Raw genomic sequence first — 16,280 nt, 5'->3', positions numbered from 1 at the left:
CGGATGCCGTGAGAATAGAGATGGACACTTGGAAGACCTTGCTAGTTGACTTAGATGCCATCTCCGCTATGCTCAAGGGTAACGCCCAGGTCAAGAAGTCCTATGGGCCCTTGACCAAGTATATCCCATGCCCAGAGGACGAGCGGGATTGGATGCATGTCCTTACTACAATCGACCTGCCGTTCTCTGATCACGAGGCGTATGAGCAAGCCATTAAGACAATTGGAAAGTCTAACGACACACCCTCCGCACCGATTTGCATGATGGCAGGAACCCTTCGTGGGAAGCATAAGCATGTCAACTTCCAAGTCCCGACCAACCAAAGGGAACTCCAGGAAATACTGGAATACTTAACGGACAAGCTAACTGGCAATCCAGCTACAAACTTCAAACCACTCAAGGATCTCTTAGATGAATCCAAGTGGCAATGGACCAAAGTGCATGACTTAAACCACATGTATAACTGGGCTCTAGTCCCTGACCAACGACAAGAGATATGCCAAGTACTAAGAGACGACGAGCAGTCTGACAGAGAGGACTCTCACAACGAATATGAAGACTGCCAATCCTTCAGTGACAAAAGCGAGGGCGAGGTAGACACCGTGGAATACGACACGGAGGGGCAAGAAATAGAGCAAATACGAGCAGACTCTAAGCCACAAAAAAAGAGTATCTTCAAGATAAACAAGGAGTCATGTGCATGGAATGCGACCGTGCCTGGTTGGAACGCGTAGAGGCCATAGATCTTGGGCAAGCAGGCCTAGCCTAGCCAGGAACAACATCAGTGCTTATGACAGAGTCGCCGTCTGAACTGCGCCCACCAGGGGAGACCACCTCTTCTAGCGACGACGGGGAGTTCAACTCTGAGTCGGAGATTAGTTCGCGGAGATTAGTTCGGATAGTGACCTAGAAATCCCTAGGCTGACTACGCACCAAGGGGGATCTACCCGTCCATCTAAGGCGCAGACGATTGAGGCAGAGAAAGGCAAACCAACCCAGGGATATGCAAAAGGAAGAACAAAGAAAACCGCAGGACCTCCCTAAACGATTTACAAAATTCACAAAAGGGGATAGGGTAGTAGTTCTGTTAGGTGCCAAGCGTTAAGGGAAAATGAGTGAACCAATTGAGGGACCAGCCAAGGTCAAGGAGATGAACCTAGCCCGGGAAGGGAAGACACCCCGACCAGAATTCATTGCCGATGACTTGACTGGGGAAGAAGAAACGAGTCTCATCACTCTCTTGCGAGAGTACATAGATGTGCTCTCCTGGTCCTTAGATGAGCTTAAGGGGGTAGATCCGAGTGTCGTGACTCACAACATACCTATGACGCCAGACGCAACGCTAGTCAAGCAGCGACCGTACCCTATGAATCTAAAACACGCTCATGTTGTCAAAGAGGATATTGATAAGCTGATGAAAGCGGGATTCATTTACGAAATTGAACACACAGACTAGGTGTCACCCATAGTCATTGTGATAAAGAAGAATGGAAAGATCCGAGTGTGCGTCAATTACAAGAAGGTAAATGCTGCTACTACGAGAGACAACTATCCATTACCGTATACCAAGCACATGCTTGAGAGAGTGGTAGGCAAGGAAGCCTACAGTTTTCTGGATAGCTTCTCAGGGTACAACTAGGTGCAAGTGCATCCTGCGGATAGGCACAAGACTGCCTTTGCCACTGAGTGGGCTGTCTTTGCTTACAGAGTCATGCCCTTTGGGTTGACGAATGCCCCCGCCACTTCCAACGCCTCATGTACACCATCTTCAAAGACATGCTTCACAAGGAGTTGAAAGTCTTTATTGACAACCTCTGTGTTCACTCAACCTAGATTGAACACTTAGACAAACTCCACACAGTCTTTGAGCAGTATCGCTTATATCGTCTCTCCTTGAACCCCTTAAAGTGCCAATTTTGGGTAAAGCATGGATGCATCTTAGGGCACGTGGTGTCGAAGAACGACATTGCCACTAACTTTTCGAAAGTCAGCGACCTTCCACCCCCAATCAACTACAAGGGAGTTCAATGCTTCCTAGGCCATACGGGGTACTATCGGCGGTTTTGTACTGAACTATGCATTGATTGCGAGACCCTTGTACAAGCTGCTGACCGAGGCATGCCAACGAGCATATGAGGAGGTGAAAAAGGCTCTAACCACCGCACCGATTCTACGAGCCCCAGATTGGACCATTACTTTCCAGATGTATATCGATGCTTCTAAATTTGCCGTGGGGCCAATGTTGTGCCAACCTAGCGAACACAACCTAGACTATCCAGTGAGCTTTGCTAGCAAATAACTCACTGAGATGGAAATGAACTACTTGATGACAGAAAGAGAAGGGTTAGCCATGGTGTTTGCTGTGAAGAAATTCTAGCACTATCTATTGGCCAAACCTTTTACCTTTTTTGTGGACCATCAAGCTCTGCTCTATCTAGTAAACAAACCTTGCGCTACAGGACGTATAGCTCGGTGGCTCCTTCTGCTCTTGGAATTCGACTTCTCCGTGGTTGTACGGAAAGGAAAATAGCACTACATGGCTAACCATATGTCGTGAATTCCCACAGGAGAGGCCGCTGGGCAAGGCATTGTTGACGAATTGCCCGATGCACACATCTCTTTACCCTGTTCAACGGGAGAGAGTTATTCAAGGCTGATTTAATGCCATATTGGGCGGATGATATAGTCCAAGTGCTTGAACATGAATTACCTGATCGACCGATAGAAAAGGCCCGACTTAGGCGATTGATCCTTAAGATCCAGCCCTATCAGCTAATCGCAGGCTAACTCTACAGGCTGGGGCAAGACAGATTGTTGTGCAGATGCATATGCGAATATGAGATGCAGGATGTGCTCTCAGAAGCGCACGGTGGCATTGCTGGAGGGCACTTTAGCGGAGACACGATAGCACGAAAACTATTGCAATCTCAAGTGTGGTGGCCCATGCTTTTTCGTGATGCCGCCCGATTCGTCAAGCATTGTGACGAGTGGCAACAGACAAAAGTCCCGATTCGCAAGGATCAGATGGAATTGACCCCTATTATTGCACGACAGCCCTTTGAAAAATGGAGAATTGACTTCATCGGACCCATCAGTCTTGTTGCCCAGTATTCACAGGCCAAGTATATCATTGTGGCCATAGACTACCTCACGAAATGGGCAGAGGCAAGAGCGACACATAAAAATAACGCTAGGACGACTGCCCAGTTCTTATGGGAGCAGGTGATCTCACGATTTGGCTGCCCCATCGAACTGGTCAGTGATCAAGGCATGCACTTCATCAACGAAGTGATAACACATCTCCTGTCCACCTTTCTCATCATCCATCGCAAATCCTCGCCATACTACCCTTAGGCAAACGGCTAGGCAAAATCCACGGATAAGATTCTTATCAATGTCCTAACCAAGGTGGTCTCAGTCTCACGCAGCGATTGGGACAGCAAGCTTATGGCAGCTCTGTGGGCTTACCGCACAGCTTATAAAATGGCTATCGGTCCAAACCCCCTTCAGGCTGACCTATGGAATTGAAGTGGTTCTACCATTATAATTCTTCATTCCTAGCCTGAGAATAGCACTTGAAGAACAATGGGAAGGGAAGGAGGCATGGATGCAATGCCTGGTCGAACTCGAGCGCCTCTCAGAGACTCGCCTTCTAGCCACCCATGCGCTTATATGTGAGAAGGCGCGACGCAAAATTTGGTTTGACAAGCATGTCAAGTAGCACGACTTCGAACAGGGTGACTTAGTGCTCCTCTATGCAGTTAAGGGGCACAAGCAAAAAATGAAATTTAGAGGTCTTGGACCTTTCAAGGTTCATGCGGTCAGTCGCACAGGCAATGTCGAGCTCGAGACCTTAGATGGTGAGGGCATAGGCTTCTTCAACGGCAGTCATATCAAGAAGTACTACCTCCCCACCCATCCTTTACACGAGCGGCCGATGCTAGAACCGCTTTTCAAGATACGAGTGGCCACAATCATGGAGGTTGATGATGAGGATAAGGAAGCCGTAGAACCCGCATATCTCCATATTACAGTCACGGCAAAAAAAACATGCACTTTCAACACCTTGATTGACGAGGGAGCAGACTTTAATGTCTTAACTCAGGATCATTGGACTCAACTTGGCAGGCCACAACAACCCACTAATGCGAAATTAAGCCCATATGGGACCCATTCCTATGCACTTCTTGGCAAGTGCAGAGTTGCTGTTTCTATCGAGTTTGAGACTGTTCCAATGATTTTTTACGTGTTGCCAAATGCTAAAAACGCAAGCATGGAGTCACTGTTGGGGAAAGCTTTCAAAAAGAAGACCCACTACCATGTTGATTATGAGTCGCAGTGCATCCACCTCGCAATAGGTAACGTTCACATTGTCACAGCTTTCAGCAAGGGCTGCACGACCTCATCACTGTTCGCAATGCCACTGATAGAAATTTCCGTAACCAAGTCCAAGAAGGGGGGTAGCGCACGGACGTCACCTCCCAGATTCCATGAATCACAGCCCACAATAGTAAAACCTAAGGCCCAACAGCCTAGATTTCAATGGCAGCCTAAGCAACCACAACTGCCGCCTAGGAGTCGATGCTCCTATCCTCATAAAACCAAAAACTCTAAACCTAGGAGGCCAAGATGCAGTCACAGAAAGCGCCGCATAATCAAGCAAAGATGGGTCCCTAAAGCCCTCTTGCATGCGTAAGGCTACTACATGGGCAACATCTGGTTCTGGATCCCTAAGGCTTACACGGCCAAAGGCACTACGCATACGCCGCCCTCAAGCTTGATCAACCCAAGTCCCATAAACCCTCCAAACCATAAGCCGCACTACTCTCCAAAACCACAGTCATCCGACTCATCCATGCCTAAACCCAAGAGAGTCACACAAGCCTATCGTCCCAAACAACAGACACCGTCACAAGAGTCATCACCCGACCAAGTCACTCCAACTCCCGAAATCTAACCTGAATGCAGCAATTCATCCATTGTGGCTACTCCTAATCCGCCCATAATCCAAGCAGCCCAACCACAAACTCAAGAACACTCCCAACCGCAACTCTTCGTTGTCACAGGCTCTAGTTCCAGCAAACCTCGACCACCCGGCCGTCGGCCTTACGCCCTCCTATGAACACAAATCCTTTTTAGCGCTGGCCGCCAACCTCACTGAGGACAACAGGGATGACGTGGTGGAATGCATTAAACGACTAGACACCACCTTCATGTCGCTAGCACAAAGCTACGACCGCTTGGACTTAGGACTATTGGAGGAACCCTTTGCAACTCAAGTTAAAACCATGCCCTGCTCCTAGGAAACATTTGAATTAGCATTCGCAAATGCTTTCCGCTCTGCTGCTGAATTGCTCACCAGTGAGATATCTAAGGAGCAAGCCATCAAGCAGCGCCTCATCATGTCATACAATTAGCGAACCACTTCAGCAATCACTGAGTAAGAAATCACAGTGTTATCAAAGCTCGCTGATATCGACTCCCTGTTCTTGAAGCGTTGGTACACTCTTAGGCTGCAATGGGAAGTCGAAGGGTGCCGCATAATGACCAACCCTGAGCAACGCCGCGCTATCAAAATGGTGGAATACGACCCCACATATGTCACGCCAACCTCATATCGAGTATTAACCACTCTTTGGGGCCCTCCCATCGAAGAACGCATCAAAGGACACCCCTACCTCGACCGCTTGTTGACCGAGGAAGAGTTAGACATTGCTAGCCGAGTCAACTCTGGTGACTTCCTAACAAATGTTCTCACATACATCACACAACTGGGGATTAAACCCTCTAATTTGGACCGCGACGCTCAATTAAAGTACAACCCCCAATTCTATGATTGGCTCCTTCACAAGTAAATCCTACGCTGCCATGCCAAATGCCCTCGCCTTTCTGACTCTAAATCCTAGGAACGATTCTTCTTAAGCTGGAAGGGGAGGGGGAATTAGTGAAACACATAAACATATATTATGAAAATAGGCAAAAAGTTAAAGGCTGAAAAGGAAAATCTACAATGGTTCTTAATGAATTCATTCAAAAAGCATAGAGTTTCTCTTTTTTAGCAGTCAGCAAATTACTATGTGGAAAGCACTAATAAAAATTTCGGTTTATGGCAGGAATGAAAAATATCGCAACAAGATCGAGCCCACCAGCTCCCATTCACGGAAGAGGAGAGAACGCAGTACAGCATCACCTTGGAGAGCCGCGCCTACAACCAATTGAAATTCTAAACTATTCATAATGTAGAAGGATTAGTGGCCAAGGAAGAGGCAGCCAGGAGAGTCATGGAAAGCTGCAACTTCAAGAAGTACCTGGAAAGATTCGCACAAGAACCCGACCACACGAGCTGTGTGGAATTTCTCAGGTCCTACGACCCTGACAACGAATCCGGCACTGTCACAGTGGGAAGACGATAGAATACCAAGCAAGTATTGGTTCGCCTAACCCTCACCTGGAACCAAAGATGGAAAAGAAGCAAAAGAGGGATGTATATGCCATGCTAGGGATGAGAAAGGAGGACGTGCTAACAAATGACGGCATCAGCATCCAAGACATCCCCAATGTAGAGACCAAGTTGCAGGTGAAACTCATACATGCACTCTTTTCCAGCCAGCGCTACAACGCGTTGATGCACCAGATCAATGTGCCAATACTGGAGAATGTGGAAGCCCATACCCTGCATGAAGTCGACTAGAATGGCTACGTGCACAAGACCATCGACCAGGCAGCTAGAGCGCTAGCCTTAGATAGCATGCCCGCAAGAGGAGAATCCCCAGCTTCAAAGGCCGCAGAAAGAAAGACGGCCTCCTCCAAAGCCTCTTTCATCGCCTACGGGAGCATCTTAATGGCGCTCATCCAGGTGGCCGTGAAAGAGACGCACGAGGCAGAAAAGGAGGAGGGGAAACACCTGACAGGTCACCCCCTCATCAACACCAGGAGAGGTCTAGTGATAGGATTGAGACCAAGGAAAAAGGGGAAGAATAGAAAAGCAAAAAGCAAGTCAAGGGGACCGAGTAGAAGGCAGCGCAAAAGAAAAAGAAACAAGAAGAAGGCCGTAGGAAGGAGAAGGAAGACTTGGAGAAAGCCAAAAAAGAATCCCTTAAGAAGGCCAAGGAGAGGGAGAAGAAGAAGAAACAGGAAGAAGAAAAGGAAAAGGAGGAGTTACAAAAGGCAAAGAAGGCGTCAAAATAGGAGGCCAAGGAGAGAAAAAAGAAGGAAAAGGAAGTAAAAGACAAAAAGGAGGAAGATGAGGAGCTAAGAAGAAAGGAGGAAGAAGATCTGGTTGAGGCTACACTCCGGTCTATCGAACAACAAAGCAGGGCAAATGAATTGGGGAATCTGAGCCTCCAAAGAGAAGGAGAGCCAAGTTCTAGCACACAGGCACCAGAAATCATGCCGTCCGCTGTCATTGAGGGCAAGGGCAAAGCCCCAATCCACCCGATCCCTCCCCTCATGGTGCCTCCCACCAAACCAACCACCATCACCCCCAGCATCCCAACCGGTGCCGATGTTTCAAATTTCGTGGCATGAATGCAGTACTTCATCAACAAGGAAATGGGCCATGGACAAAGCACTGAAACTATGGCCACAGGGGTGAAAGACGCCAGCCACTGATGCAGAATCAAGGCAAGACCCCAAACGGCAAAAGATGGAAGCCTCGACATCACCAACCCACACAACTATGATGCCATCAACTAACTACGATGAGTACGTCGTCGAGCTACTCTCCCAATTGGACAAAGCTAACGAGGAACGAAAGATAGCTGTGGCTGAGTTGGCGGCTAAAAGGGAGTCGGTAGCTGCCTTCCAACTCAACAAAACTAGAATGATAGCCATGCTACAAAGGGAGATCTCGGATCTCAAGCAAGAAGTGAAGGCTAGGGACAACAGGGAAGAGCACTGGAGGCAGCTACTAGACAATGAAACACAGGAACTTGTGAAAATGTAGAGAGAACACAAGCTCTTGATCATACAATATGAAGAGCTCATTACAAAAACTATCAGAGTCGAAGTGCTTATGGCTGAGCTCAATGCCAAGAATGAGGAAAGAAAACAGAACATGGAGCAACAACAGAACAATATCAAGTCCCTGACCAATCAGTTGAACTCCAAAAAAGAGGAACATTAAAAACTGCAAGAGGACCAAGAACAAAGGCTCACGACCCTGGTCCTAAGGCAAGGAGAGAGCCTAGAAGAGATGAACAAGAGGGCAGAGGAGTGGGCTACGCAGAATGAAAGAAGGGTGAAGACACTGGCACGACGCCTTGCTCTGGTGGAAAAAGAGAAGATCATCGCAGAGAGCAAGGCAGAAGCAGCCCAGGTGGCCTTCGGTGCCCAACAGAAGGCCTTCCTCAACACAATCATGGACACCACCTGCCCAGAGGAGGGAAAATCGTTGGAGGTGGCACAAAAGAAGCTTAACATTGCACAAAGAGCCCTGCATGCAAAAACTGCAAATGCCACCCCAACCTATGGAGGTTAGACTGAGCCTGGAAGAGCAAAGGAAATACCTACTGCTGGCCGACTTAACCCCCCAGGAAGTGGATGCCATGGGATTTGAAGAGAAAGCACCACAGGGAGACCGACAGGGGGAGGAAGCAGAACTCAAATTCGACATGGGCAGATTCAGAGAGGACGTGATCCCACAACCACCCTCGCTGCACGATTAGGAATAACAAAAACTTGACCCACCCCTGGACAGACAAGGCACACTCAAGGAGCGATGGAAAAAATTGGTGGAAGAAGCCAGAAGGTAGCTACAGGCCAAGCCAGTCGTGTGGCCATCCGCATCCCTCCCACCATGCCCCGATGACCTCCCAACGCAATTCCACGCAGAGTTGGTGATCTGGGAACGCCAAGAAATCAAAAAGGACCCTTTTTCTTTCAGTTTTCTTATGCCTAACAGTCTGAGAAGGGTCCTGCCGATCAAAGCAATGGAGGAGGTGATCGCGGCTAGCAACCGACTGGGCCAAAAATGGCTGGACGACAGGGCAAAGACCCCCGCTCTGTGGGGCATGGAGGAATCAGAGTTTTGGCAAGACAAAGTGTTCAAGGTGCCACACACTGTAAGGGGCTACAACTGCCAACCCCTCTGGAGAAGGCAAATATGCGATATTAACATGCTCACCTGGATGGCATTTTGCAACACCCTACCCTACGAGAGGAACGACCCCCACATATCCTCGTAGGGTAGGCGTGGATTTTGTCGCCACCCTCCATGGGCGGCATGAATTTCCCATCATCTACAATTCCAACACCACCTTCTTCGAGAATGTCCTCCTTTTTTATTTAAGAAGCCTAACTAACTCCATGACGTGCTTTCTCGTAGAATTCTCCTCCTGTCCCGATCCCATTTTTTTAACTACATGTAATTACCTTAGGCTTTTTAAGCCACTACTCAAGCAAGATCTGCCACCGCAGGAGAATGGCTTGCCTCCCCTATTTTTTGCTCCCAATGCTATTGATAGCTGCGCTATGGCATGCTTAATGATGAGAGCTAGCCTACTCCCCTCCTTTTTCCTAACTCTCCTAGAGGGCATGAGTGACAACCAATTTACTAGGTGTAATCACCCCTTCCTCTCCACCACCTCTCTCCACGTCCATATGAACCTGAAAGGGTACATGCAAAGCCACCAATTTTTGCGCAAATCCATCCGCCCTCCTTCTCCCTCTCATTTAGATGAAGAAGATTAGGCCTGGTTGTCATTCATTCCACTACAAAAAAAAAAAATTTTGACTGGTCAACATCACCCACTTGTAGAAGCACTTACCACCACATAAATCACGATCACTGCACCTAGGGGTTCTTAAGTTAGGTGTGTCCAGTGGCTTCGGTCATCCGGCTCCACTCCCAACCCCTAGCCCTTTTTGCTCCCCCACTTCACGCTTAGGGCACATCAAGGGCAGGACAAACCTAGGGAGGTAACACTCACCTATGGTTAGACCTGTCACCCTAAGCCACTGGCACTGCAACCCCTTGGCACAAATGGGGTCCTCAAGTGTAGGACACTACCCAGGCTCGCCTGTGGTTAGACCCACCTCCCCATTCCACTAGTACGAACACAATGCACTAACGCGCTGAGATAGACACTCCCCTTAGGAACAATACCGCACCTTCTCCTTCCAAACATCAAAGAATAACAAACCACCGACTTCGGAGGCCTCGTCAACCATGCCATGCCCGTTTGGCTCCTCCGACAAACAATGTCATAGCTCCTATAAGCACCTAAGTCTCCAAGTGGCCCTCACCATTGCACCACTTGGCCAATTGCCTACCAGCCTACAACAACACAGAAGTGCCATGGGACTGGTACCCATCTAGGAGGGGGTAATTTAACCCCAAATCGATATGGCCCCAGGTCGAGATGGCGGAAAAAGGAAGAAAAAAAGTAGATAAACATGGAAAAAGAGCAAAGACATGCAGGTGACCTCCAGAACCAAGCCAGGGCAAAAAAGTGCAATTTTAAATGAAGGGCGCCTCAAAAAACTCGGAAAACTCTTATAAAAGAGCGACAGGCTCCCTCCTCTGCCAATTGTAAAATACTAGATAGGTGTAGGCTAGAGGCATAAGGCTAGAAGAGGGACATGAAAAAAAGACCTTGCCACAAGGGCCGGTCATGTAAAAAAGGGATGGCTGCCCATGGGATTTTAGGGTTTGTATACATAAAGTTCAAAAAGTGAATGAGAGCTCATTCTTTTGGTGTGTGGCAACAAGAGTCTTCTTCTTCTTCTCTCCTTCTCATCTTCTTCCTTGTGTGTGCTCTTGAGAGAGGGAGTGTGAGAGTGTGAGGGAGTGAGTGTGTGAGAGTGAGGGATCAAGAGGGTGAAGCTCTTCACCATCTCCTCTTCTCTTATTCTATTCTCTTCTCTCTTCTTGCGCGTGCGGCTATGGAGGATGGAGCTTGGATGTGGAGGAGGCTTGAGGATGCTTGAGCTCACATCTAGGATCGTGGAGCTACCGGTGTGTGTGAGAGAGGAGGCAACTCGTAATCGATATCAAGGTAAGCTCACTACACTCATAGGATCAACAGCGCGTCGGCTACGTGAGAGATAGCCATTAGAGCTCGCTTGGAACGATTGAAACAATAAGCGGTCTGTGGGTCTTGGCGGTTGAGTGAAAGCTCTCACAGCCTCTTCTTTCTCTTCTCTCTCTCCCTCCTTCTTTCTCTTCTCTCCTCCTTCTCTCCCTCTTCTTCCCTTCTCTCTCTCCCTCCTTCTTTCTCTTCTGTGCTCCTTTTTTCCTCTTCTCTCCTTCTCCTTCTCTCCCTCTTCTTCCCTTCTCTCCCCCACCCTTCTTCTTCTCTCTCCTCAGTCCTCTTCTCACGGCCGAGTTGGATGGTGCTCACGGGGGGAGACGGCTTGTTTGGAGGCCCAGGGAGGGTCCCACAACGATTAACCAACGAGAGGTGACTAAGGTCAGAGGCCCCAGGGACCGTTTCAGTAGGACGATGGGGGGGAGGTGACATGAGTCGTCCCCTGGGTGGCAGCGCAGTACGTTAGCCCCTCAGCTGCCGTTGCACCAGATCGCAGGGGGGAAACGTGATCGGACAGCCAGGGGGTAGGGTGGCTTGGGACGGAGCTCGGGTGGCCTGTGCAACGCTGGGGGACGGCGTTTGGATGGTGATGACGGCGTATGGATGATGACGTAAGAGCGTAGCCTCCCTCTCCTTTGCCAAGGGAGGGGAGAAGCCTCCCCTTATATAGGGGAGGGGAGGAGGTAGGTGGCATGGCCACCCCTCCACCTGGAGGTTGCATGCCTCCCCCCATCATCCACCACTCCCACTCTCTTCCCCGTGTTGTCGGCGAGGAGAGAGAGGGGAGAAAAAAATTTGAACTTAATGAGAAAAATTTTCTTTTCATTTTACCATTCCAAGGGAGGGTTCCTATGGCCCATTACATTCTCTCCCCCTTAGAGGAATCGAGATGTCCTCATCTCGAGAGGACCTGGGGGGTGGCATCCTCTTCGGGATAATCTTTCCAGCGGACGAGGTATTCTCTCAAGGTCCTTGACCTAAAATGCCTCTCCCTGACATCTAGGAATCTATCAGGCCATAGCTCAAGGATTCCTTGGCTAGGCATTACAACTTGCTGATCATCAAGTACATGATTTGGATTAGGTAGATACTTTTTCAATAGGCTAACATGGAATACATTATGAACCTTTAGGGTTGCAGGCAGTTGTAGTCTGTAAGCATTAGGTCCTAGGCACTTAGTGATCTTATAAGGTCTACAATACCTTGGACTTAGCTTATTGTACTCTCCCAAGGATAGTGAACTCTTTTTAAGGCATACACGGATGAAGACCATATCACCTTCAATGAAGGATCTGTCTTGCCGTTTCAAGTCCGCGTAAGCCTTCTATCTGTCCTTGGCGGCTTGGATGTCTTATCTTATTGATTTGATTTGATCATCCATGTCTTCCAGTGTCTGCCTTGAAGCCTCTATCTCCTTTTATACCAATGTTAGTGTGACATGGCATAATATCAATATTATTTTTTACACTAAATCCTTATTCCCATCTTCTTACAATCCATCCCTTCCCAAAAGTTTTTGTCCTCAAAAACAAACTTGAAAGACTAGAAAAGGATGGATAGAACAAAGTAGTACTCTATTTTTACAGCTTTACAAATGGAAAAATGAATGAAGAATGACCAACATATGGACTAAAATTGAAGAACAAGAATAGGCCTCAGCTATATACATGATCTGGAATACTTCAAAAGTATGTGGACCCATAAAATCTTTAATAGATAATCTCAAAATGAAGTAGATAGCTTGCTGTGTAAACAGACCCTGCTGGACCAAATCTGCCATAACTTTTAGTAGAAGTGTCCAAATGAGGTGTGCTATATATCAAAACGGAGCTCTTGAAGAGTAATTTGAGCCCATGTAGATAACTTAATTATGAAATTTAGGAACGATAAAAATTATTCTAAAACAGAGTGTTGTCCTGATCCTATCTACACCATAACTAGCTCCATAATCAATAAACTTCAGCCACACTAATATATCCCTTAAGAAAGGAAACTCGTCCTATATAGAATCAGGCCTCTAAGAAGCTTCCTCAGTTGGTAAACCTCTCCATTTGATCAAATATTCCATGATAGAATGAGATCAAAGCTTCTTCTCACGCTGACCTATAACAGCCTCTAGGATGTACTAAATAAGACCTTCTTCATCAATAGGTGGTATAATTAGTAAATGTTTTGTTAATGTGCTCATCAAAGATGAAAATTAAGCACTCACCCAAAGGAGTATGACAATCATGCCCATACAATGCTTGAAAAGGGGTCATCTGAATACTTTGTTGGTAAGAAGCATTGTAGGCAAACTCAACCAGCGGCAAATATTGAATCCACTTTTTGGATTTGCGAAAGCAGTATGCCCTAAGCATATCTTCAATGACTTGGTTGACTCGTTCCGTTTGACCATCAATTTGGGGATGGTAAGCTGTGTTGAAATAGAGTTGAGTCCCAATGGCCTCGAAGATAGCCCTCTAGAAGTGTGATGTGAAGAGAGAGTCACGATCACTAATGATTCTTCTGGGTAACCCATGCAGTTTGAATATTTCCTTGATGAATAATCTTTCCATGTCTGAGGCTTTATAGTTTGTCTTGACTGGGATGAGATGTGCAACCTTGGTGAGCATATCTACTACAACCATAATAGAGTTGTATCCTCCCTGAACTTGGGGTAGGCCAACAACAAAGTCCATACTAATGAATTCCCATTTCATTTGGGGAATGTCAAGTGGTTGCAATTTCCCTGGCATTTTGACATGCTCTGCCTTAATGCATTGACAAGACAAACATTCCATGACATATTTGAGAACGTCACCTTTGAGCCTATCCCAATAATAGCTCTTTCTGACCGCATTAAGGGTCTTGGCATAGCCAGGATGTCTCGAGAAAGGGGAGTCATGGGCTTTCCAAAGTATCTTTTGCTTGAGAGATTGGCTTGCAGGGATACATAATCTTGTCCTAAAGTAGACAAGTCCACTACTGACATATAATTCTTGATACTTCATCTTAAGCTTCGGGTCTTGATCCTTGATGGGGATCTCCCTTAGCAATTTCTGGTAGACTAGGTCATGACTTGCCTCTTCTCTGGCTAGCTCAAGGATTGGGTTGTTTGGCATTGATACCTTTGTGGCTAGAGATCTTGCTGTTAATGGATCTTGTAAAATAAGAGAATTCAGAAATGCCTATGTGGCTAGAGATCTTGCTATTAATGGATCTTGTAAAATAAGAGAATTCAGAAATGCCTTGCGACTGAGTGTATCAACAACTACATTCTCTTTTCCAGGCCTATATTTAATTTCAAAATCATATTCTTCCAGCACTTCGATCCATCGACGTTGCCTCATGTTGAGCTCATTCTGGGTAAAGATCCATTTAAGACTCTTGTGGTACGTCACTAAGAAAAATTTATTACCTAGCAGGTAATGTCTCCAAAGTTTGAGAGCATGGATGACAGCCAATAGCTCTAGATCATGGGTAGCATAGTTCTTTTCATGGCTCTTCAATTTCCTTGAAGAATATGCTACGGGATGACCTTCTTGCATAAGCACACATCCTAAGGCAAGTGCGCTAGCATCAGTTACCACCTCAAACTCCTTACTAAGGTCAGGAAGGTTCAAGATGGGTGCTGATACTAAGCTTTGCTTTAGTTTGTCAAAGCTAGTCTGTTCAGCAGGTGACCATACAATTGCTACTTACTTCTTCAGTAGATTAGTCAGAGGTGCTGCAATCAAAGCATAATCTTTGATGAAGATCCTGTACCATCCTGTCAATCCAAGAAAGCTACGTATTTATTTGATAGAAGTTGGTGTTGGCCATTCTAGAACGTCTCTGACCTTTGTTGGATCCACTGAAATTCCTTCCATTGATACAATGAATCCCAAATATTCAATCTGTCGCTTGAAGAATGCACACTTCTTCTTCTTGGCATAAAGCTTGTGTGCTCTCATTGTTTCAAGAACAATGTGAAGCTGGGATTCATGATCTTTTTCCTGTTTAGAGTAGACTAGGGTATCTTCAAAGAAGATGAGTACAAAGTCATCAAGATAGGGCCTAAAGATATCCTGCATTAACCTGTTGAAGGTAGCAAGAGCATTTGTCAGTCCGAATGACATCACTAGGAATTCAAAGTGTCCCTACCTTATACTGAATGCAGTCTTTGGGATATCTTCTTCCTTGATCCTTGTCTGATAATATCCAGATCTGAGATCTATCTTAGAGAAGATCTTCACACCTTGAAGACGATCAAGTAATTCATCTATTCTTGGAATGGGGTATTTATTTTTTATGGTTGATTGATTCAACCCTTTGTAGTCAATGCATAGCCGAAGCATTCCATCTTTCTTCTTTTGGAATAGAACTTGAGCTCCCCATGATGAACTGCTAGGATGGATGTAGCCTTGGTCTAACAGTTTCTTGAGTTTCTCTTTCAGTTGAATAGCTTTCGGGATGGACATCCTATACGGTCTCTTTGCGCTGGTGCAGCTCCTAGCGCCAGCTTGATTTCATGGTCGACTTCCCTTTGAGGAGGAAGTTATGTCAGCTCCTCAGGAAATACATCTGTGTAATCCTTTAACCATGACAGTTCTTCCCTAGATTCCCGATTCTAATCTAGCTTATTCAGCTTAATCAGATAGACAGGTAGGCCCTTTCTAACTCCTTTTATAATCCGTGTTGCTTTTGCCAACTTTATTTTTGGCTTCCCAGCCTCTCCTTGAGTTGTAACTAGTTCCCCTTCAGAATTTCGGAAGGAGACTTGGCCCTTTCCACAGTGGATGTGGGCATCATTGGGTATTAGCCAATCCATTCTGAGCAAACATTCGTGGACACATAGGGTCATTACCCTGAATCTCACCGAAGTCGGCTTCCCACCTAGTAGGAATTTCACCTTAGCAGTTTGCCTAGTACAAGAGACCTCACGACCATTTGCCAATTCCACAAGTAAAGTAGGTGCATCTATTGTGGCTATCCCTAACCTTTTTGCACAGATCGGTGAGACGAAGGAATGTATACTGCCACAATCAATTAGGGTTTTGAAGCTTTCAGACCCTTCTTGTGAAGAGCAGCATGAACCGTTACCCTCTCAATGTCAGCATCCATGGATGGATCTTCTTCATCGCCCAGCTCCTTCTTGGCAACACTAGAGGTTCTCCATCTGGCCATGACTGTGGCTCCTTGGCCATGGGCGGCTCCTTGGAATGGCCCTTGATGATGTCCCCTGCTAAGCTTGGGACACTACCTCTTGAAGTGTCTGGGCTCGTTGCA

This window comes from Lygodium microphyllum, chromosome 25 (assembly GCF_053477565.2).
Source record: "Lygodium microphyllum isolate KBCC chromosome 25, Lygodium_microphyllum_v1.1.10, whole genome shotgun sequence".
Taxonomy (NCBI): domain Eukaryota; kingdom Viridiplantae; phylum Streptophyta; class Polypodiopsida; order Schizaeales; family Lygodiaceae; genus Lygodium; species Lygodium microphyllum.
This window is presented reverse-complemented; position numbering follows the sequence as displayed.